General features: G+C 40.5%; 1 non-coding gene across 1 annotated transcript; it reads right to left on the bottom strand.

Moving 5' to 3' along the window:
* Positions 1-7,480: 7,480 nt before the first annotated feature.
* Positions 7,481-7,584, bottom strand: LOC112781484 (small nucleolar RNA R71). Its single transcript, XR_003192260.1, has one exon. It is a non-coding gene; the product is annotated as a small nucleolar RNA R71 (small nucleolar RNA).
* Positions 7,585-9,434: the final 1,850 nt, after the last annotated feature.

The following is a 9,434-nucleotide window of genomic DNA, read 5'->3' as shown; positions in this document are numbered from 1 at the left end:
GCTGGCCCCTCAATGATGACGGTGGGTGAGCTCTAGGGCAGCGACGGTAACGGCGGGACAGGACGCAACGGCAACTTCTCCTCGGCAGTGGCGAGCTCGCAGCAACGGCGACCATGGAGGCGCGGCGAGATAAGGTTGAACGGCGACAGTGACGGGAGGCACAACGGCGATGCTCTCTACGGCTCCACGAATGGCTGACAGGAGGCGCTGCAGCGCGGGCAAGGCTGGGCGACGCTAGGGATGGTGGCGACGTTGTAGCAGGGCCGGACGAACAGAGGCGGCGACGGTGCCAAGCCCCCTCCGGCAACGCTCTTCCCTCTTCTCTCGGATACCACTCTCTGTGCTTCTTTCTCAGTTCTGTGTGAGTGAGTTTTACGTTTAGGAAAGGAAAGGGGGGAACTGGGGGTGCGGCTGAGTGTGGTGAGGGTGAAAGGGTTAGGGTTCCTCAATTTAGGAAATTAGGGTTTCTAGTTTGATTTGGGAATTAGGGTTAGAAATTAGGGATTTTATAAAGTAATATGGATAGATATGAATAGATATTTTGATTAAATTGAATAGTAGAGTAATTTTAGAATCAAATATACTCTATTAAAAATATTTAGGAACATTATTTATCAACATATTGCTAAGTTCAATCAATTATTTCTAATTTAAAATATAAAATGAACAAGTTAATTATATTTTGTAAAGTACAATTTAAATTCAAATATCAATTTTCTAGATTAAATCATACTGATGAGCGGATATTTTATACGCTTTTTGGGGTTAATTTCATATAGATTTTAGTATGTTTTAGTTGGTTTTTAGTTTATTTTCATTAGTTTCTAGGCAAAATTCATATTTCTGGACTTTACTATGAGTTTTTGTGTTTTTCTGTAATTTCAGGTATTTTCTGGCTGAAATTGAGGGAACTGAGCAAAAATCTGATTCAGGCTGAAAAAGGACTGTTGATGCTGTTGGATTCTGACCTCCCTGCACTCAAAATAGATTTTCTGGAGCTACAAGACTCCAAATGGCGTGCTTTCAATTGCGTTGGAAAGTAGACATTCAGGGCTTTCCAGCAATATATAATAGTCCATACTTTGCTCAAGGATAGATGACATAAACTGGCGTTCAACGCCAGCTCTCTGCCCAATTCTGGCGTCTAGCGCCAGAAACAAGTTGCAAGTTGGAGTTCAACGCGAGAAAAGGATCCAAAGCTGGCGTTGAACGCCCAAAACAGCCCCAGGCACGTGAAAGCTTTAGTCTCAGCCCCAGCACACACCTAGTGGGCCCCAGAAGTGGACTTCTGCACTATCTGTTATAGTTTACTCATTTTCTATAAACCTAGGTTACTAGTTGAGTATTTAAACAACTTTTAGGGACTTACTTTGTATCTCATGACATTTTAGATCTGAACTTTGTACTCTTTGATGGCATGAGTCTCTAAAATCCATTGTTGGGGGTGAGGGGCTCTGCTGTGTCTCGATGAATTAATGCATGTATTTCTGTTTTCCATTCAAACATGCGTGTTCCTATCTAAGATATCCATTCGCACCTAACTATGGAGAAGGTGATGATCAGTGACACTCATCACCTTCCTCAATCCATGAACGTGTGTCTGACAATCACTTCCGTTCTACATCAGATTGAATGAATATCTCTTAGATTCCCTAATCAGAATCTCCGTGGTATAAGCTAGATTGATGGCGGCATTCATGAGAATCCAGAAAGTCTAAACCTTGTCTGTGGTATTCCGAGTAGGATTCTGGGATTGGATGGCTGTGACGAACTTCAAACTCGCGAGTGCTGGGCGTAGTGACAGACGCAAAAGGATAGTAAATCCTATTCCGGTACGACTGAGAACCTGCAAATGATTAGCCGTGCGGTGACAGCGCACCTGGACCCTTTTCACTGGAAGGATGGATGGTAGCCATTGACAACGGTGATCTACCTACACATAGCTTGCCATAGGAGGACGTGCGTGCATGAATCAGAGGACAGAGAAAAGCAGAGATTTTGAAGACAAAGCATCTCCAAAACTCCAACATATTATCCATTACTGCATAACAAGTAACCTTTAATCCATGCTCTCTTGTTTATTCGCAACTCAACTGCTAAATATAATTGACTTCCTGACTAAGAATTGCAAGATAACCATAGATTGCTTCAAACCAACAATCTCCGTGGGATTCGACCCTTACTCACGTATGGTATTACTTGGACGACCCAATGCACTTGCTGGTTAGTGGTACGAGTGTGAAAAGTGTGATTCACAATTCGTGCACCAAGTTTTTGGCGCCGTTGCCAGGGATTGTTCGTGTTTGAACAATTGACGGTTTATTTTGTTGCTTAGATTAGGAAAATTTTTCTTTTTGGTTTAGAGTCTCTTATTATTGTTCTTGGTTAAAATTTTATACTTCTTCAAAACAAGTGTTACATTTACTGCCCAATTGGCTAGAGCGTTGGTCTAAGTCCGTGGCAGTTTAGTATACTCTTTTTAAAAAAATCTTTTTCAAAAATAATAATTTCTCTATTAAATTTTGTGCCAAACTTTAAGTTTGGTGTTTTCTTGTTGATTTCCCTTTTGGTTTTCGAAAATTTTAGTTTAGTTTTCTAAAAATTTTAAGTTTGGTGTTCCTTGGTGTTTTTCCTCCAAAATTTTCAAAAACAAGGAGCATTAGATCTAAAAATCCTAAATCTTGTGCCATCTTATTATTTTTCTCTCTCCTCTTTAAATTCAAAAATATATTTTCTCTCTATTTTAAAGCAAATTTTCGAAATTTACCTTTAAAAATTCAGATTTTTTTTTTTAAATTTAAATCCTTTTTCAAAAATCATCATATCCTTTTTAAAACTTCCTAACCACTTTCTCTCTCCTCATTTTTTCGAAAATTTTAAACCATTTTTGTTTATTTTATTTTAATTTATTTCATTTTCGAATTAAATAAATAATAAATAAATAAAAATAAATTTTTTTATTTGACATCATCTCCCTTTCTCCATTATGGATCTAAGTGGAAATGAACAGTCCAGGACGACTCTGGGGTCATATGCTAACCCCTCTACTGCTTCATATGGGAGTAGTATCTGCATACCCTCCATTGGAGTCAGTAGCTTTGAGTTGAATCCTCAGCTCATTATCATGGTGCAGCAAAGTTGCCAGTATTCCGGTCTTCCACAGGAAGAACCTACAGAGTTTCTGGCACAATTTTTACAAATTGCTGACACAGTACATGATAAGGAAATAGATAAGGATGTCTACAGACTATTACTGTTTCCATTTGCTGTAAAAGATCAAGCTAAGAGGTGGTTAAATAACCAACCTAAGGCCAGCATAAGGACATGGAAACAACTGACAGAAAAATTTCTGAATGAATACTTTCCCCCAAAACGGATGACACAGCTAAGGCTGGACATCCAAGGCTTTAAACAAGGAGATAAGGAATCTCTTTATGATGCCTGGGAGAGATACAGAGAGATGCTACGAAAATGCCCCTCTGAAATATTTTCAGAGTGGGTTCAGTTAGACATCTTCTATTATGGGCTTGCAGAAGGAGCTCAGATGTCTCTAGATTACTCAGTTGGTGGATCTATCCACATGAGAAAGACAATTGAAGAGGCTCAAGAGCTCATTGATACAGTTGCCAGGAATCAGCATCTGTACCTAAGCAGTGACCCTTCCATGAAAGAAGAGGTTAAAACAGTAACTACTGAACTCAGCCCTGTAAAACAAGCTGCTGAATTCAATCAGCAATTGGACTTTTTAACAAAGCAGTTAGCCGAATTCAAGGATAAACTACAAGAGACAAGGATGGCTAATATAAATATGGAAGAACAATTGAAGCAAACAAAGCAGCAGCTGTCAAGAGAAATAATAGAAGAATGCCAAGCAGTTCAATTAAGAAGTGGGAAAACATTAAATACCCCACCTCAAGGTAGCAAAGAGCTAAGGAATGAGCAAGCCACCCAAAATTCACCTGAGGACAGTAAGAGCCCAGGGAAAAGTAATTCTGGCACTAAAAAGTCAGTAATCTGGTGGAAGGCTGGCGCTGAACGCCCAGACCATGCCCAAGACTGGCGTTCAACGCCAGTAATAAGCAAAGACTGGCGTTCAATGCCAGAAACAAGCAAGGATCTGGCGTTGAACGCCCAAAATGGGCAGGATCTGGCATTGAACACCCAAAAGGGGCACAGTTCTGGCGTTCAGACGCCAGGAACAGACAAGGAGTTGGAGTCTAACGTCACTCCAGCTTCTAACTCTGGCACTCAATTACCAGAGAGGGATCAGATACACACAAGTGCTTATGACAATGATGCCAAGGCATCATAGGCTAGTTTCACTAGCATTTTTCTGTTAGTTTTAGTTGTTTTATGCATTTTCTTGAGCTTAAAGTAACCAAAATTTGTTAAATGAAGAACAAAGTAATGAACCATCCAAACAATATGATTTTGATGCAAATTCCATGAGTTTTAGTTATATTACTTAAATGCTATGAATGGAAGATTTCTCATGAAATTTTGCAAGACTTTGATGCAATTGTTTGGATGATTTCAGGGAAGAAGAGGCTAAGCAAGGAAGCAACAAAATCAATAAAGGAAGCTTGAATATCACATGTGGAGTTTAAGTTCCAGTTTAAGCCTAAACTGGAGCTTAAACGCCAAAATCATGAAGGATAAGAAATGCTGGGATTGAAGTTTAACCTCCAGTTTGACCTCAAACTGGAGGTTAAACGCCAGAATGAAAAGCCTCACTTAAGGAGCATTCCACGTTTAACCTCCAGTTTGACCTCAAACTGGAGGTTAAACGCCAGAATGAGTATGCCACCCAGGGAGGAGTTCCACGTTTAACCTCCAATTTGACCTCAAACTGGGGGTTAAACGCCAGAACCAGGAAGAGTACCAGGGAGCCATTCCACGTTTAAGCTCCAGTTTGACTCAAACTGGAGCTTAAACGTGTTCGACAGCTTTTCTACTCCAGGGTTGCTCTCTCCATTTCCACGTTTAACCTCTAGTTTGACCTCAAACTGGAGGTTAAACGTGTTCGACCTCCAGTATGCCTCCACCCTTTTCCACGTTTAACCTCCAGTTTAACCTCAAACTGGAGGTTAAACGTGTTCGACCTCCAGGGCTGCCTTTCCTATCTCCACGTTTAAGCTTCAGTTTAACCTTAAACTGAAGCTTAAACGTGTTCGACTACATGACTCTCCAGGGCTACCTTCTTCCATTTCCACGTTTAAGCTTCAGTTTAACCTTAACTGAAGCTTAAACGTGCTTCTACAAAAGGCCTCACTGGAAGTGTCTGGCGTTTAAGCTGCAGTTTAAGCTTAAACTACAACTTAAACGCCACTCTTGGAAAAGGTTTCTGGGCCAAAAATATTGTGATTTAAGTTAGTCTTTGAGCACAAATATTAACTTAAACTTACTTTGGTATGAAACCCAATTGAATATCATGGTTTATGGGATTGGGCCTGAAGGATTGATGAGTTTGAAATCTCAATTTATTGAGTCATGTGTCATTATTTGATTATCACTAAGTTGGCTCAATAAATGTTACAGGATTTGGATCAACAACCTCATCAAGGTTATGGATCATAAACCCAAGGCAAAAGGAAAGCAAGGAGAGGCCTCAAAGCCCAAGAAGCACAACTGAAGCTCAATATAGAAAGTGTATAAATAGGATAGAAGTTAAGTTAGAGAGGACTTTTTACTTTCACTTTTAGCTAGTTTTCCTTTTCTTTGTAATTGAATTCAGAGCTATGATTCACTAAACCCCCTTTCATTGGGTTAGGGAGCTCTATTGTAATTCAATGAATCAATAATAGTTTATCTTCTTCTTCAATCTTTTCTCTTGAATTTTGTTAGAAAGCTTCTCGATCTAATTCCATTGAGTAGTTGTCTTGGGAAAGAAACTACTCATACTTGGAATCCTTCGGAGCCTTGGGAAAGGAATGGAGGATTCATGCTAGAGAAGCTTTCTCACAGTGGATTGGATTGGGGTTTGGATGGATATTGTGACATGTAATCCTACCAAATTGTGGTTCATGAAATTGTGTGGTATAATCAGTGATCAAGCATCATCTCTTCTTATGAACATTTAAACCAAGGGATTGGGAATTTGTTTGTTTTTAGAGAGCATTGGTGAGCCAAGGAATTGGGATCCAATCATATAAGATTGCCAAGCAAAATTCAATGAACGCATTGGTTGAGGAAGAGATAAACATGTTTTGATTCGGAGATCTCAATATCTCCTATAACCCAATGAATTCCCCAATTCTGATTTCCACTTTCTCTTTACGTTCTGCTACTCAATTCATGCAATCACCCCCATTCCCTTTTAATTTCAGCAATTTAGTTTCTGCTCTTTAATTCATGCAATTTAAGATTCCGCCATTTCAATTTCTTGTCATTTACTTTTCCCGCCACTTTTACATTCCGCAATACTCATCTCAATCTTGATTCCGCTCAACTAGAACACACTTCTAATCCGAATTGCTCACTCAACCAATCCTTGTGGGATTCGACCTCACTCTATTGTGAGTTTTTACTTGACGATAACCGGTGCACTTGCCGGAAGGAATTTTGCCGATCGTGCAATTTCCTAAATCGTAGCATAACTAGTTTATGTGCATCAAGTTTATGGCGCCGTTGCCGGGGATTGGTTTTCGATTGACAATTCTCAAATTGGAAGCTAACTAGATTGAGCAATTTTCTCTTGCTTTGTTAATTCTGTTCAAGATACTTGTTGAATTTTAATTTCTGCACTTGGTTACATGCTTTCCTTCTTTATGCCTTTAAATTCATGCAACTAACTCACTGACTCACTAACTGTTTGAATTAATTCCTCAATTGAGCTAACCATACTCTTCCATTAACCAAGAGTATTTCACTTGTTGTGTTTGAGCTGTGTTCTTGTATGACAGGTAGGAGAGGAGAGACATCAACTCCTCCATATACCGAACCAGAGAGGACCCTTCATAGACTTAGAAGGGAAGCAAGAGGGAAGAGAGTAGTGGGAGAAGAGGAATCTGAAGGAGAATCTGAGGACAATTTTGAGGAAGCTTTAGATCTCAACATGGATAGAGAAGCTCACAACCATGAGAGAGCTGATGGAAACGATGCCATCCCTGAGAGGAGGGTTCTTAGTTCATACATAAACCCAACCTCTGGGAATTGTGGTAGTAGCATCCAGAAACCACCCATTCAGGCCAACAATTTTGAGCTCAAGCCACAGCTAATATCACTTGTGGAAAATCATTGTTCCTTTGGAGGAAGTGCTAATGAAGACCCAAACCAACATCTCACAAAATTCCTGAGAATTTGTGACACTGTGAAGTCCAATGGAGTCCAGGAAGATGCCTATAAACTGCTTTTGTTCCCATTTTCACTTAGGGACAAAGCAGCTAAGTGGCTGGAATCATTCCCAAGGGGGAGTCTAACAACATGGGATGAGGTGGAAAGCAAGTTTCTGGCACGTTTCTACCCTCCACAAAAGGTCAATAGGCTTCGATCTGAGGTTCAAACTTTTAGACAACAAGATGGTGAAACTCTCTACGAGGCATGGGAGAGATTCAAGGACTTGACAAGGAAATGCCCACCAAACATGTTCCATGATTGGGTGCAACTGCACATCTTCTATGATGGGCTCTCTTATGAATCAAGGAAGGCTGTAGACCATTCATCAGGAGGTTCATTGAACAGGAAAAAGACTGTGGAAGAAGCCATTGAAGTGATCGAGACAGTGGCTGAGAATGAGTACTACTATGCATCAGAAAGGCACAACACTAAGGGAGTCATGGAGCTGAACCATGTTGATACAATTCTAGCCCAAAACAAGGTGTTTGCCAAGCAACTAGCAGAGCTTACCAGGCAAATAGAAACAAAGCAAGTGGCTGCAATACACACACAAGATCAAGAGGAGGTAGGCATTGAAGGAGGTGATTGGGATGAGGTTAACTATGTGGGAAACCAACAAAGGCAATCATATGATCCACATTCCAACACTTACAACCCAGGCTGGAGAAACCACCCAAACTTTGGGTGGGGAAACCAACAAACCCAACCACAAAACCACAAACCTTACAACCACAACCAACATAACAATTCCACATGCCAAAACTCCAACCAAAGATCATACCAAGCCACACAAAACACTTACCCCCAACCATCATATCATGGCCAAAATAATCAACATACCCAACCTAATCCGAACCAACAATTTCAAGATCAATTAAACCGGATAGAAGGAATGATGGCAACCATGAGTCAAGACATAGTTGAATTGAAGAGCTTCAGGGATGATGTGAGAACTACCTTAAGAAACCATGGTGAAAAACTCAAAAGGATGGAATCTCAAGTAGGAGAGCTATCTCAACAGGCACCCAAATCAACTGCAGTGTTCCCCAGTGACACAGAAAAGAATCCCAAAGGGGAACAAAAGAGAGTAAGATGGGAAGAATGCAAAGCCATCACCATAATGAAGGAAGTCTCAGAAGAAGAAGGAATCAGGCCCTCAGAGCAGGAACCAGAAATCTTGAAGGAAGGTGTGGAAGAAGTTAAGCAAGAAGGTGGAACTGAGCAAGCTAAGGAACTGCAAAAAGGCATGATGGAAATATACCAACCAAAAGCACCATTTCCTGAGAGGTTAGGAGGAGGTGAAAAAAGGAAAACCTACTCAAGGTTTCTAGAGACATTTAACTCTCTTCATGTCAATATTCCCTTTCTTGAGATTCTTCATCAAATGCCCACACACATCAAGTATTTAAAGGAATTGTTAAGCAAAAAAAGAGTTTTGAAGGGAGGACAAACAGTAACAATGAACAAAGAATGCAGTGCTCTCATCAAGAAGGACACACTCTCTAAGAAAACGGACCCAGGAAGTTTTCATATCCCTTGCATCATAGGGGAAACAAAAATTGACAGAGGATTCTGTGATCTAGGAGCTAGCATAAATGTGATGCCTCTAACTCTTATGAAGAGGCTACAACTGAATGAGGTGAGATCCACTGATGTAATCATACAACTGGCTGACAAAACTCAGAAGCAAGCTGAAGGGGTAGTTGAAAATGTGCTGGTGAAAGTGGGGGATTATTATTTCCCCACAGACTTTGTCATTGTGGACATGGAGGAAAGCTACTTACACCCTATCATTCTGGGCAGACCATTTCTAGCCACTACTAGAGCGCTCATAGATGTAGAACAAGGAGAGCTAATTCTGAGAATACATGATGAACAGCTCATTTTCAAAGTCTTCAAACCTGCATCTGAGCCTGAACCAGAACCTGAAAAGCCTAAAGATGATAGTAGCCATCTGTGTTTGGAGGAAAGTAATCCAGCAGCTGAGACTCTAAAACAGTCATTGGAAGGCAAACAAGAGTTGCAAGAGTTAGAGCCACAAGAATCAGTGGAAACAGATCAGAAGGATCCTCCTGACATAAAGGTCAATGAAGAAATCC

This window comes from Arachis hypogaea, chromosome 19 (assembly GCF_003086295.3).
Source record: "Arachis hypogaea cultivar Tifrunner chromosome 19, arahy.Tifrunner.gnm2.J5K5, whole genome shotgun sequence".
NCBI lineage: Eukaryota > Viridiplantae > Streptophyta > Magnoliopsida > Fabales > Fabaceae > Arachis > Arachis hypogaea.
This window is presented reverse-complemented; position numbering and strand designations above follow the sequence as displayed.